Raw genomic sequence first — 15,687 nt, 5'->3', positions numbered from 1 at the left:
TTGCAGGCAGGCCTGGTCTTCATTTCATTCAAGAGGCCAGCAAGATGGAATTAAGCTTAACTGTAACTAGAGCTGTAGAAATATAAGTTGACTTCAAGGAAGCCCTTGCAAGGTAGTACTGCTTAGCTGGACAATTGCAGTAGAACGTTTATGAATAGTTTTAACGACACTGACAGCCATGAGTTTGAGAACAAGGTCTTAGGCTCCCACATATTTTTTTGAGTACGTACCTTGTGCTTATTATGCTAGACTCTGTGTGGGGAACAGGAATGAGCAAGCTGAAGCTCCAGTTCCTCATGAGCTCTCCTATAGATGCCCAGGAAGTATCTGTGGAGGTGGTTTTATCAACTGGATGGATGATGATTGATGGAAGGAAAGAGCAGTTTTCACTTCTTTATCCATAATCTCACCCACCCCCACTATGGGCCAGATTCTGGGTCTAATGCAGACATTTATACAGTTTCTTCATCAGCAAGGAGTAATAGGTAATGCAGAAGATTGCTCTCTTACAGGTATTTATAGAGTCTACCTCCCTAAAACTCTTGGACATTGTCTAAGACTGAGATCTAGCTGAGATAGGTTTTTAGGTTTCTAAATATTTTCTCATCCACAGAAAACTTAAGAAGGCAAAGAAGCCTGGGGACCACCAGTTCATCTTACTCTCTCCTGCCAGTAGAAACAAGAAAAAATAAGAGATGCATTTAATAAGAAAAGAAATAAGGCCTTTTGGACATAGAATGAATTGTTAATTAACAAGAAGAAGTAAAATATATGAAGCCATAGACACTGCCACACTTTAGATGTTTGGGTGCTGGTTTTCCAGATGGTGTCCTTTGCATTTCTAGGCTTCCTTCATGGGGCTGGGGGTGGGTGGAGCAGAGGCCAAATTCTGGGTCCCCGCTTCTGCTTCAATGAGAGTGTTGCTGATTTCATCTATTTTATAGATGGGAATTCAGCATAAGATTTTTATGAATTTTAATATTAAAAGGTTTACACTAAAGGAAATTAGCCTGTGAGACACATAAAAGACCTAATGTGTCCTCTAAGAGCCCTTGGTGACCATCTGACAACCACTGGTGAATCGTCCATTCCTGGAAAGATGTTACATCAACATGCTAAAAGTAGAGAAAAACTATGTTCATAACAATGCCAAGCTAAAAGTCTAGATAATACCAGTGCAGTGTGTGTGTGGCATGAGTGGGAGAACACAGGGAAAAAGGAAAAGGAGAGAATGGGCAAAGACACTGTTCTGTTGGAGGAAATATAGAGATATTGATAAGTTTAAGAGATTTTTAGGAAAAGACAAGCATACTGAGTCCAACTCACTTCATGAGGCTAATTTAACATTGATTCCAAAACCCAATAAGGAAAAGAAAATTAGACTGATTTCACTTGGGATCATAGATGTGAAAATTTCTAAATAAAATAAATTAACCAACTCCAACAATGTATTTTAAAAATCTATTGGAATGAACCATTTTCTCTGTTGAGAGAATCTTTTTTTTTTTTTTAATTGGATGAGCTCTTTGGGGACCCACTTTCTTACAGAGCTAGCCCTGAGAAAAACTTGAACCCGTGTTCCATTTCTTGTCTTTTTCTCTTCTAAAGTCCTAGAGAATTCACCTGTTCCAAGACCTGTGTCTAATTAATAATAGTACCGGAGATCAAAGGAGAAATGACTTCAATATCATTTAGGGAATTAATTTTTGGAGGAGAATTTAAATCCAATTTCCTCTGTTCCCAGAGCAACACTTGTTTCTTTCTATTGCATAGCCTTTCTTCTACATCTCTCTCACTAATTCTTCCTTAGGTATTAGTAACTAATGTCCTAACATTTCATTCTATTTTTTAAATTTTCTTATTTATTAAAAAACCGCCCTGGTAATCAGCAAAAGGCATCTATGTGCTAAATGTAGGAAAATGACTAGAATACCATCCCTGTCCATTAATGAGTCAACACGAGTTTGTTGAGTTCCTAATATATTTAAGGAATTGCATTATGAACTAGGAGATACAACAAAACATGGACATGGCTCTTAACTGAATGAATTTTCAGTCTAGCTGAGCAAACAATAGACCTGCCTGACAGCTCTATATATTATTTTTGATTGTTTAAGGGCCAAATGACAGCAGTGTTCACTCAGACCCTCTAAAATGAAGTTCTCTGACCCGGGACCGTCAGGGAATATTTTCTAGAGGACACTGGACTCAGAAACTTCTGCTTTGTGCCATCATGAGAATATATTGGCCTCTTTATCACTTGTCCCAGCCTGTCTGGATGCAAAAGTGTTACAACAATGAGGAAGGGGCTTGGATGTCAAGACAAATCCTTCCTGGGTGGACTTGAGCAAGAAATCCCTGTGATGCCCTCACCTGGGAGTCTTGTTCCATCTTGGACTTCCAGGAGACAGGATTAGAGGGTGGGATCTTCAAGAAAGCATAAAAGATGTTTGTTTTCAAGTTACTTTTTTTAATACTTCTATTTTCTTATTTATTGATGTTCAGCATATTTTCATATGCTTACCAGGCATCTGTATACATTCCTTCTTTTAATATTTTTATTTTTTATTTATTTATTTTTTTAATTTACTTTTTTAATTACTCAAATGAATTTATCACATCTGTAGCTGCATAATGATCATAACAATCTGATTTCAAGTTACTTATTAAAAGGCCAAATTTGGTCACCATGGTTAGAGCTCACCTTGATGACGAATGTATAAAACTTTCCATGGTGATGCCTGAAAGTCCCCCACAGGACCAAGACACCCAGCTCTCAGCTTCAGACATCTGCTGCTTCAACCCAAGAGGCAGGATAGTAGGTTCCTGGTGATCATAGAATTGAAGAGATTTGCTAACAGCTTGTGGCATCTGCAGGCATGCCACCGGGTTTTACCAGGCTGCAGGGTGAATGAAGTTCTCATTTCTGATATGCTGAAGACAGAAAGATGAGTTGAGAAAATGTCTGACTCCAGGCAGACAGACTAGACCAGAATTCTCTATTTTTTTAATTTTTTTTTTTTGGCCACACCCACAGCATAAGGAAGTTCCCTGGCCAGAGATTGAATCCTAGCTGCAGCTTCGACCTGACGTTGCAGCTGCGGCAAAATGGGATGGTTTTGTTTTTTTTTTTTTGACTTTAAAAAATTTTTTTATTATGATTGATTTACAATGTTCTGTCTAGTTCTGTTGTACAGCAAAGTGACCCAGTCATACATATATATATTCTTTTTCTCACATTATCCTCCATCATGTTCCACTGCAAGTGGTTAGATAGATACTTCCCCGTGCTATACAGCAGAATCTTATTACACACTCTACCCGGATGGGGATTGAACCCTCACTGCCACAGAGACAACACTGGATCCTTAACCCACTACACCACAGAGGGAAATGTGCAGAGTTCTCTGCTTTTCATATTGTCCAATAACTGAGTAAATCTGAGTCTTCTGTCAATGGAAACACAAAACACGTTTTCTAAGGTCTTTTATTTTTTCCAGGCAGGCTGCCATTTTGGTTAACATTTACAGAAAGCTTTAAAGGCATAATAGATTGCAGCGCTTTTGCTGATAGTACATTTAATTGTCATGGCCTCAAATTTGCTAAACCACTGATTTCATCATCACTGAAATTGACATAATCCCTGTTGACCAAATCTTTCACTGCCATGGAACTGTAAAGTACACAGGTGAAAATGTAAATCATTGCATTATTGGCAGAAATAAGCACATTGTTCCTACAAGTTGTTTTGCAAACCTAGTTCCCTTGAACATTGTGAAGGCCAAATTTCTTCATGTAAACAGGGCCAGCTTCTTGAATGATGTAGATTCAAGGTCACCTTTTACCCGGGATTGGTAATAGCCTCATGTCGTACAGATGGTGAGTAATCTGAAGGCTACATGCCCTGAGTAATATAAGATTCCCTGCTCCCAACCAATGCTTAAGAACCACTTAGAATGGTAGGTGCCAATACTTGATAATTTATTTGCCCATTTCAGCTCGGTAAAATGATCTAAATGATTTGATCGGATCCAGAGTATAATCAAATCCATTTCCTAAAAAGAGCAACATTTCCTCTCTCTGAAGTTATAGATCCACTTAGATGGCTATGACTCTTTCCAATTACAGGCAGTGGTGGAGTTCCCACTGTGGCTCAGTGGAAACAAACCTGACTAGTGTCCATGAGGATTCGGATTTGATCCCTGGCCTCACTCAGTGGGTTAAGGATCTGGTGTTGCCGTGAGCTGTGGTGTAGGTTGCAGATGAGGCCCAGATTCTGTGTTGCTGTGGCTGTGGCACAGATCATCAGCTGTAGCACTAATTTGACCCCTAGCCTGGGAATTTCCATACACCACAGGTGTAGTCCTAAAAAGCAAAAAAATTAAAAACAAAAAAACAAAAAAACAAGCAGTAGTTGAGGCAGAATAAACTCTAATCATTATGCAAACCCCATGTCTCCTCAGAGACACTATTGTGCCATTAAAACCCTGGGTTAGAGGCCCAATTAAATAGTTTTTCTAGGCCTTTCAGCTTAGATTTTCCCCGGTGATGTGACATGCTGTAAAGTGTAGAAATGGGATTTTTTTTTTTTCTTTTTCTTTTTAAGCCCTCACTTGTGGCATATGGAAGTTCCTGGGCTAGGAGTAAAATTGGAGCTGCAGCCTTATGTCACAGCCACAGCCACAGCCACAGCCACAGCCACAGCCATGTCAGATCCAAGCTGCATCTGCAAGCTACACCAAAGCTTGTGGCAACTCCAGATCCTTAACCCACTGAGCAAGGGATCAAACTTGCATCCTCACAGAGACAGCATCAGTTTCTCTAACACACTGAGCCACAATGGGAACTCCAGAAATGGGAATTTTCATGACAAATAAGTTCTATGCCATCATGTGCACCCAACCAAGAAAGGAAAAATAACTGAGTATTTTCTAAAATTAATCCCTTCTGAAATACATGATTAAGTCAAAATGATCTTGTATTGCAAGAAGTAGTTATGATATAATTTATAGTAGACGTGTATCTGAGGCAGTACTCTTTGGAAACACAGTGGTTCTAGATGTTGATTGGTAGATATTTTACCATCTTGCTACTGCTTTATTAATAATACAGATCTCAATTAATGTTTAGCACACATGGGGTTCCCACTGTGGTGCAGTGGGTGAAGAATCTGACTGCAGTTACTCGGGTAGCTGCAGAGGTGCGGGTTTGATTGCTGGCCCGGCACAGTGTAGCCCCTATTCCAAAATATAGGACCAGAACAGAAATGATTGTTTCCGGAATTCAACTTGAGTGTCTTAGGCATGAGAATTAAAGCAAAATGTGGTTAACTGATTTGTATTCAAGGAAATCAAAGTTCTGATATGTCAGTGAGCCTATTACGTGTCAGCTTTCAAGAGCCTGGGCTGAGAATGTAAAACCATTCTGAAGGGCAAGGATACATCTTATTATGATTCAAATGGTTTTAGGGTGAATAATTCCCTATTAACCTTTACTTAATGAAACTTATTGAATGGCCTTCTGCCAAATAAAGTTAAAGATCCATTCTGGATCCACATTCGTGGAGCGATAATTCTTCGGGAGAACATTACATCAGTCTCATGATGGGATGAGCTTGGCTCACATAGAGAAACTCTGCCAGGTAGAAATCCTGCTTCAGGGCAATGGAAGGGAAAAAGGACCCAGGAGAATTTCACTCAAAAGATGTTAACTGAGCAGCTAGTAAGTATTGGGCAATTTATATAATTCATCTCCTCTAAGGGGTGTGATGATCTACAAGGTGATCATTATAAGAAGTTAATTTTCTTTTTTTGTTTGTTTGTTTTTTAACGCCGCACCTGCAGCATATAGAAGTTCCCAGGCTAGGGGATACCACAGCTCACGGCAATACTAGATCCCCAACCCACTGAGCCAGGCCAGGGACCCAACCCACATCCTAATGGATACTAGTCAGATTCGTTTCTGCTGCGCCACAGTGGGAACTCCGAGTATTAACATCACTTTCCAGATCAGGAAGGTGAGGATTAGAGAGGTCAAAAGACTTCCCAAGTTCTCATAGTTGTAAGAGATGGAACTGGAATTCGAACTCTGAATATTACAATTTCAAAGTTTTGTGAGTTTCCTCAATACTGACTTCTCCATCCTAAACACACTGCTAGGCTCTGGAGGATACACAGGTGAAGACGTGATCCTGTACTCAACTAGCATCTAATCTTTCCCTGGTAGGAATGCACAGAGAAGGGCTCAGCTCTTTATAATTCAGGTATGGATACAGATATGGATGATTTTCTTGACCCTGCTCAGAAGATGTGCTTAATTCCTTTCTGAATCCAGAGCACCTCTGTGTATATAAGGAACCGGCACTTAAAGTAGATAGTTTTACATATGAAAGTTTAACCTATGCTTCTTGATCAGAATTATTCCTGCAAAGCTGTGTAAATATTACATAATTCTTTCCTTTTCTTTGGAATCTTTTAATTAGGGCCAGGATTAGGGTAAAGTGAGAGGGGCATGTCTCCTTGGGTACAAAAACTAATTTTGAGGAGTAAACCAGTCTGCAATACTCCCCTCTGTGGTAAAAGGAATAAGGAAAGAGAAACTAGGTTTTTGGCAATGTTATATTCATTAATTCATAGTCATTAGTGCGTGTTAGTAATTAATATTTAATTAATACATTAGCCAAGCTTCACTGAGCTCCTGCTATATGTCAGGCCCCATGCCACCCTCAGGGTACTGGTAAGGAAGAGAGACTCTACCAGCTGCTGTGGGTTTATCATAAGGATAGTTGGGAAGCAGAGCTCCTTACCTGCGTGGTCCTGCCCGGGGCTCTGGATGACTATGGAGAATGATGATTCTTGGGGTCTGATGCCAGCCCAGTGGACAAACCCCGTGCTTTGCTGATTTGTTACGACACTAAGGCATTTTATCAGTGAGGCCGAAGAGCCCGTATCTTGAGAAAAGGGATTTGGCAGCTGTGAGTAATTGGCAGTTGACGCTATCAAGGAAGTCTAGTGACATTCAACCCGTGAAAGAAGTGCAAAAATTCCATTTAAGATAAAAACGCCTTCCGGTCCATTGCAGCAAATTGATGTATTGAGTGATCACTTAGCAGAGACATCCACTCACATGCCCTTTATGCTTGAAGAGAAAGTGAGAGGATGGCAGCAATCACCCCAATACATCAGAGGCAATTAGCCTGTTGGGAAAGACGATAAAATCCCACTGGAGGCGCCAGCCCGCTGATGAACTCATCCCATGAACATTCCCAGCCACACTGTGGAATTCTCAGATGAGATAAGAACAATGTCACAGGCAGGAAACATCCTGGAAAATAAGCATCTATCTGATGCCATGAAGTTTTAGATAGATCAGCTTAATCAAACAGAGATGCCAGTGAAAATGAATTTTTAAAAATTTAGTAGCCACACACACACACACACACACACACACAGATATTGTATGTACTGGTTGGAACAAAACCTGAATCTAAAGTTTGTAATTGAAAAAAGGGGGGGAACCCCTCTTTCAATACTATATAACTTTCCTTAATTAGGGTATAAAATGTTGGCCTTCCAAAACATTTTTCAGGAGAAAGGGTCTGATTCAATTCAGAAATACTCCTCTCTTGGGGTAGGGGAGGCTGGGGAAGGTAGGATTTTTGTTTTACTACATTACTGATGTTTTCATTTGGATTTTAGCTGTGCTCCCAAGCATCTGATCTTTGACAGAAATGACCAGAACATATAATGGGAGATTTCTCATTTGGCTTTTGTAATTTACATCAAGACCGTTGGGGTCTCTAATTGCACATGATTTAGGATAATGAGCATGTAGTTTTGAGAATATGCATGCAGCTTATGGGGAAGTTAGAATGACAGGGGCTAAACCCCACAGAAGCTTGCAGGCACAGTCAGCATGAGAGATGAAATTGGTGGGGAAGTCCCCTCTGCAGAGCAGTGGAGGACTGGACTCTGCTAAGAAGAAGATCTCCAAGCCAACTTACCCATTTTAACATGAGTTAATTTCTTCTTTCCTTTGTTTTCCTCTCCTCTTTTTTTTTTTGTTCCCCCTTTTCCCTGCCTCCCTAGGCCATGTCCATTTTTGATTCATTTGTTTTATTTCATTCTTTCTGTCCTATTTGTTCTCATTTTTCATCATTCTGTCCTTCCCCCAATCCTATCTTTTCATTTTTTAATTTTTTTATTTTATTTTTTTGTTTTTTAGGGCTGTAACTGTGGCAAAGGCACAAATCGGGGACAAATTGGAGCCACAGCTGCTGGCCTACACCTCAGCCAGAGCAACTCGGGATCCGAGCCACGTCTGTGAACTATACCACAACTCAGGGCAATGCCGGATCCTCAGCCCACTGAGTGAGTCCAGAGATTGAACCTGTGTCCTCATGGATGCTAGTCAGATTCATTTCTGCTGAGCCACGATGGGAACTCCTGATTAATCTCATTTATTTATTTATTTATTTATTTATTGGTTTGTTTTTTTTTTTTGCCATTTATTGGGCCGCTCTCGAGGCATATGGAATTCCCTGGCTAGGGGTCTAATCAGAGCTGTAGCCGCCGGCCTACGCCAGAGCCATAGCAACTCGGGATCCGAGCCGCATCTGCAACCTACAGCACAGCTCACGGCAACGCTGGATCTTTAAACCACTGAGCAAGGCCAGGGATCGAACCCGCAACCTCACGGTTCCTAGTCGGATTTGTTAACCACTGTGCCACGACGGGAACTCCTAATCTCGTTTTTAAAGTTGGTTTTTAGAAAAGCATTCTTTGTATCTAGTGACCTTTGCATAATTTCCAAAATCAATAACTTCTAGTTCAGTGGATTCATTCCTTCATCAACATTTGAGTTGATTCAGCACCTACAGTAAGCCAGAAGATTTGACGAGTTAAGTTCATAGCTTTCTGTGAGAGTACTTTTAGCCAACTTGGGCCAATCTCACACTTTAGGGTTTGTCTGGTAAGGGATGTGCTTAGAATGACTTCGGGACTAGTTTACCCAAGTGCCCCTTAGCCTAACCACATGGATTTACTGAATTGAGCACTCTTTATACTTAGCTCTTAAAAAGAGAAAAGAGGATTTCTCGTCGTGGCACAGCAGAAACAAATCTGACTAGTAACCATGAGGTTGCGGGTTCAATCCCTGGCCTGGCTCAGTGGGTTAAGGATCTGGCATTGCCATGAGCTGTGGTATAGGCTGAAGACGATGCTCAGATCTGATGTTGCTGTGGCTGTGGTGTAAGCCAGCAGCTGTAGCTCTGAATGGACTCCTAGCCTGAGAACCTCCATGTGCTGCAGGTGCGGCCCTAAAAAAATAAAATTAAATTAAAAAAAATAAAAAGATAAAAGAAATCTTTTTTTTCTTTTTTTTTTAACTTAATTTTATTTTATTTTTTGTCTTTTTGCTATTTCTTGGGCCACTCTCACGGCATATGGAGGTTCCCAGGCTAGGGGTCTAATCGGAGCTGTGGCCACCAGCCTACACCAGAGCCACAGCAACGTAGGATCTGAGCTGCGTCTGCAACCTACACCACAGCTCACGGCAACGCCAGATAGTTAACCCACTGAGCAAGGGCAGGGACCGAACCCGCAACCTCATGGTTCCTAGTCAGATTCGTTAACCACTGCGCCACGACGGGAACTCCAAGAGATCTTTTTAATGTGTTCATTGAACTAGAAAGAAAAGTTGCTTTAGCCATTTACCCCCCTATTTTCCCATTACTGGTTTAGTGCTGGGCAACCTTGTCTGAACACCCCTCACCCGGTATTGGTATGGCTAATCATGGATGCTGTTCTGACAGTCCTCCTGGATCATGACCCAGTCATACTGATCATCCTTCCTCACCAGGGAGGGAAAAGGAGTCCAAAGAGTATGGTGAGGTTTTGGGATAACATCTAGAAAATATGGTTAGAATGCAGCCTGCTGGAGTTCCTTTTGTGGCTCAGAGATAATGAACCCAATTAGTATCCATGAGGATGTGGCTTCAATGGCCTTGCTCAGTGGGTTAAGGATCTGATGTTGACATGAGCTGTGGAGTAGGTTGCAGATGTTGTTTGGATCCCGACTTGCTGTGGCTGTGGCTTAGGCCCATAGCTGCAGCTCTGATTCAACCCCTACCCTGGGAACTTCCATATGCCAAACGTGCAGCCCTAAAAAGAAAAAAAAAATGCCACTTGCAGCTGTGCCAGACTATGACCAGGCTCTAGAATGTCTGCAACACTGTCCATTAAAAGCAGGTTTACTCTGTTGAGAGTGACTGCTTCCGATGTCTCTCCTACTCCTACAGAACTTGCAGGGTGTCATAGGCTTGTGTCATTCCAAAAGAGAAGTTGAAGTTTGAACTCCCCCTACCTCAGAACAAGGCCTTGTTCAGGAATGGGGTCATTGTAGATGTAATTGCTTAATGTGAAGTCAAGGAGCTTGGAGATAGAATATACTGATGACAAGCTAAATAACCAGCAAGACCACCTGAGAGATGACACAAACTATTGACTGATGGATTATTATAACATTACTTAAGTCTCAAGTACTGGTATGTACTGTAAGATTTTGAGTTGGGGGAAGGAGAGAGTGCTACGGCTGGGGTGGAATAGATGACAGGAAAGTAGGGTGTTGAAAGTGGTTAGGATTTGAATAAGGTAATGTGGACCCCAGGGGTACAAGACTCAGAGAAGAGGGCTGCTAATATAAACCTCCTCTCTGATTCTGTAGCATTTCATTAACACCTCTTTGATAGACTATATTACATAATGTAATCAGTGGTTTGCCGGTCTGCCCCCTCTATTGAGAGCTTTTTAAGAGTAGTAATATATTTTAAAATACATAGCATCTGTCACATAGATGCCATAAATGTTAAGTAAATTGATGAGTGAACAATTGGATGATTAAAGAAAGACAATGCATGATTTGACAGAGTAGATTTAGCAGGCATGATGGCAGGACACGCAAACGTAGCCTGGTGCCATGTTGAGGAAGACTTTGAATGTCAGGCTACAGGGATTAAATGAAAGGAGACTGGGCTGCCACTGTCTAGGACGAAGGTGACATTGGAGGGTTATTTTAGGAAAACTTATTTAGTAGTGATGTGCACATGTGAGGGATGAGCCTAGAAGAGGAAAACTTGTTAAGGGGATACTACAACAGTCTAGATCTAGGGTTCTCTAAGATGTGAGACACCACTTCATTTTTTAAAAAGATCCATGTGATGTGATGCAAATGATTGGGATTAAGCTCCCCATGAGTCAGCAGGAAAAGAGAAATGAAGATCAGTGTCATGTCCTTTCATTACAGAGCCCAAGGGTGAGTGTTGAGTGGCTGGCTGGCTTCCCAGGCTCCTGTGCAATCTTGTGTTTCCTCAGGATTCACTCCCCTCTGTAGAGAGCTTGGTGATGAGTGGTGATCAGATGGCGACTTTGCACGTGGCCATTTGTCATCACAGAGGGAAGTGGATCCTAAGTAGCAGAAATGAACTTTATCAGTTGTGGGAGAGCTGGCCTCTCCTCTGGTTCGGCAAGGATGGAAGTGTCACACACCACACTCCTGCCCCTCCCCCCTTCAAGTGCCCTCCTTTGCCAGAGGCTCAGATCCTTGCTCACGTTAGATGGATGACTTGGCCCTACTTCCAGGCCTTCAGATGTGGGGGGATCAACTTTGGGGCAGAAGGCTGAAGCATTTTAAATATTTTCATGTGACGAGTTGATGTGATAAGCTATGTGCTCCCAATGATGGCTGCAGAATCCGACAGGGAGGTATTTTACCTTCAACCCAAGTCACTGCACACTCTGCTCAGCCACCAGTGAATAGACACCTGCCTCCCTTCTCTTAGCACAAGGGCCTTTGCTCTTAGGAAGGGAATAGGAACCTCTTTAATATCTTTCAAGTTGTTTGTAATAGGAGCATCAACCTACATTTGCCATTGTGATTGTCTTTAGCCATGTGTTCTAGGATTGAAGAGATTTTGCCTGAAAACTTCCACACTAGTAAAGGCAAAAGGAGATGAATACAAGCTCATTCATTAAGACTTTATCTTATATCCCAGCTTCTTTTACTATTGCCTCTCAAAACCAGTGGCTTATCTACAGTTTTGACCTCTGGAGATGATAACTTTCCTGCAGAATTTTATCAAGAAAGAATTCTTTAGTGTGTAAATGCATGTATACACACCTAGAATCCACTATTAACATTTGCTGTACTTACTTTATCCTAAGTCTGTCCATCTGGTGGGATCAATTTTTAACAACCGCTGTCTTGATACAAAGAATACATTTTCAGTAATAATCATGAAATAAAATGAATGAAAATAATGCCTAGAAAAAAAATACACTGAAAAGTTTCATTTAGCATTGTGTGTATAATTATGCTCACAGAAATAAAATTAACAAAATAAATGTTGCATACAGAATATTATATGTAAAAATATTATACCTTGGCAGTTCACACTCCGTACACTTGTTTTAAATTTTAAATATAAATTAATTCTGAAGGGTCTCATGGAGTAACAGAAATGAAGTAATTGTGGTTCTGTTTCTTCATCTTTGTACTCATTGTACTGCTACTGCTTAATGTTGGGTCTTCTGTTTAAGTACAGGAATATGAAGCCGGTACTACAGGGCCTGTTGGAGATAAGGCTTGTGCCCCAGGTAAGCTCAAATAATTCTAAACTCTTAGAAACTTACTCTCAAAATGAGCATGTGTCATAGAGTCCTCTTTGAGACCAACTGTACAAATGGGAATTCTTCAAATTACCTTTTTTTTTTTTTTTTTCTTTTTTGGCTGTGCCTGGGGCACATGGAAGTTCCTGGGCCAGGAATCAAACTCAGGCTTCTGCTATGACAACTCTGAATCCTTAACCTGCTGCACCACAAAGTAACTCCCAAAGTAACTTTCTTTTTTTTTTTTTTTTTTGTCTTTGTCTTTTTAGGGCCTCACCCACAGCATATGTAGTTTTCCAGGTTAGGGGTCTGATAGGAGCCACAGCTGCCAGCCTACGCCACAGCCACAGCAATGCCAGATCCGAGCCACGTCTGCAAACTACACCACAACCCATAGCAGTGCTGGATCCTTAACCCATTGAGCAAGGCCATGGATCGAACCTGCAACTTCATGTTTCCTAGTCGGATTTGCTTCTCCTGAGCCACGATGGGAACTCCTCAAATAAACTTCTATATAAATAACATTCCTTATTTATTAAATTGTGAGTAATAAAAATGTGCTCATTTGAAGCTTGTGTAGATATTATTAAAACAAATCGTAACAACAGCAATTGTTTAGAACTTACACCAAAGATATTTTTCCAAGAGGAATATCATCACTGACCTTATTTAGAATTGCTGGAAAATGGAGATTTAAAAAAAAAAAAATTGGAGTTCTCAAAGAACTATTCTTAAAAGACTTAAGAATAGAACTTAGCCCAATTCCAGAGACAGTAAAGATATCTGGTGATTTACAGACTGAGAGGGCCAATGTTTAGAAAACTACTCAGAAGAAATGTAGGTGGATTTTGCTAAAGGCAGGCCAAGGATTTTTACATCAAGGGTAGGGAATGAGGAGCTTGCTCGTATATCAAGGATAATCAGGTATCAGAGGGAATTCTCACTAAGCTGACCACAGGATCCTTTCTACAATTGCGCAGGCCCCAAGAATGAGGCCTGATCATAAAGCGAGCTCAGAGGAGTCTGTCTAAAGTTTGACTATCAAGGGAAGGGTCTTTGTCAGTGACCACTGCTCAGGGCATACATTTTACTTATATTGGTGAAATGAGTAGTTCTAAAAATAAGGGTTATAATACAAAAAGGATGGGCAATTAAAGAGGACTTCGTTTGTAAATTTCCCAGTTTTATCGCTATAAAGCCTAAAGCACAATTAGTCATTTCACCACTGTTGTCTACAAATAAATGTAGGAAGTGAATTTGTACAACATGGCACAATCTGTTTGTCAGTCTTTAATAGTATCTTCCACCCCTTCCAGCAGGCAGTTTCTCACTTGCTTTCTAATGACTGGCCCCTGAATGGGATGCAGTTTGTGTCTGGATCAGCAAAGCAGTGTTTCCCCTTTAAAGGGTGATTAATCAGCTTTCCACTGAGGCCTGGTGCCCAGAGGGAAGCATGGCAGTGTCTCGGGGACCAGAGGTACAATGTGTGAGTTTCTTTCTACTCTTGTCTGCTGAGAAAAATGCTGACAGTGCCCTCACCATTACTCTCTGCTTCCTACCCTTGAACCTGATTCAAGTTGACATGGGGAAGAACAGGAGAGATGGGAACAGGGGATTTTCATCAGAAAGGGCCTGGGTTTACTGAGGAGGGCAAGAAGAGGAGGAGAAAAAAGGGGAAAAAAAGGGCCTTTTAGAGAGGGATTTTCAGAGAGTAGCTGGAAAGTTGAGAGCAGAAATGGAGAGTGAGGCTTCCAGATGGATGCCAGCAAGAACAATGGGGTGGGGGTGGGGATTTCTTCCCCCCCTTTTTAAAAAAAATTATTATTGAGGTAAAATTGGTATGAAACATAAATTTCAGAAGTACACCTGGGGTTAGTAGATGCAAACTATTGCCTTTGGAAAGGCTAAGCAATGAGATCCTGCTGTAATAGCACTGGGAATTATATCTAGTCACTTATGATGGAGCATGATGGAGGAAAATGTGAGAAAAAGAATATATATGTATGTGTGACTGAGTCACTGTGCTGTACAGTGGAAAATTGACAGAACACTGTAAACCACCTATAGTGGAAAAAATTAAAATCATTACATATAAAAAAATTTTTTCGGAAGTACAGCATTATAAATTGAGATTTATATACACTACAAAGCGATCATCACCCTACCCCATGTCTAATCACCGTCCATCACCATACAATTGACCCTCTTCAAAATTTCCCTGTCCCATCCCCCAGCTAGTGTGGGGATTTCTAAGAAGCAATGCAAGGCTTATACATGAGATCTCTTAATAGTCTTTAATAGATACAAGCAAAAATTCAAATGACTTGTAAATATTTGAAGGTTGTTGGACTGTGTATTTGTAAGGCAATCTTGCCTTGAGGCTGGGCTCTGAGAGGCCTGACTCACATTAGAGTAACATTAAGAAACCCTTAGTTTGGGTTTGCAAAGCTGACTGCTAGGTCCCTTTAACATTCACTATATAGCAAACAGGCAGCTTCAGTTTCTAAACTAGACCCGGTGGAAGTAAATTGATTCCTTTCCTCTGAAGGCTAGCTTGAATGTGGCGACCAGTACTTCTCAAGTGGGAATGTGAGGGGGTGAAAACTGGCTTTGAGGCATCTCTGGATGTTCACATGAAGAACCTAAAAATGGATAAAGAAAACAGTGATGTTTCATCCAAACCTGCTGATGTGAATGTAAGTACAGGGTGAGAAGCCTTCTCTGTTACTCAAATGCCATTTATTGTTGACTCTGTTAGTAAAATGAGACTGAGCTACTTTATAAAAATGAAGGAAACAACAATGAAATACTTTACCTTTCTTTGATGCTTAATAGATTTTACAAATGTGAGCTTATTTTAAAGTGCTGTACTTGGCAATTGATTTGCAGCTGTTTTTTTTTTTTTCTAAAACTCCAAGGAAATTGTACTGATCTCGGCACAAATTCCATTTTAAAATTTAATCAGGGCTAACTGAGACTGCCTATAATGTGTTCCTGCACTTAAAGACCCAACCTTGGCCTTGTC

The 15,687-nt window shown here is 40.8% G+C and overlaps 1 long non-coding RNA gene across 1 annotated transcript; it reads right to left on the bottom strand.

The window, feature by feature from the left end:
* Nucleotides 1–782: 782 nt before the first annotated feature.
* LOC125113163 (uncharacterized) lies at nt 783–6,872 on the bottom strand. The gene is made up of 4 exons (XR_007131372.1): nt 6,806–6,872; nt 2,705–2,934; nt 2,374–2,427; nt 783–933 (listed from the first exon to the last, which is right to left on the bottom strand). It is a non-coding gene; the product is annotated as an uncharacterized LOC125113163 (long non-coding RNA).
* Nucleotides 6,873–15,687: the final 8,815 nt, after the last annotated feature.

Source organism: Phacochoerus africanus, chromosome 1 (genome assembly GCF_016906955.1).
Source record: "Phacochoerus africanus isolate WHEZ1 chromosome 1, ROS_Pafr_v1, whole genome shotgun sequence".
Taxonomy (NCBI): Eukaryota; Metazoa; Chordata; class Mammalia; order Artiodactyla; family Suidae; genus Phacochoerus; species Phacochoerus africanus.
The sequence above is the reverse complement of the archived record's forward strand: the minus strand, read 5'-3'. Positions and strand labels throughout refer to the sequence as shown.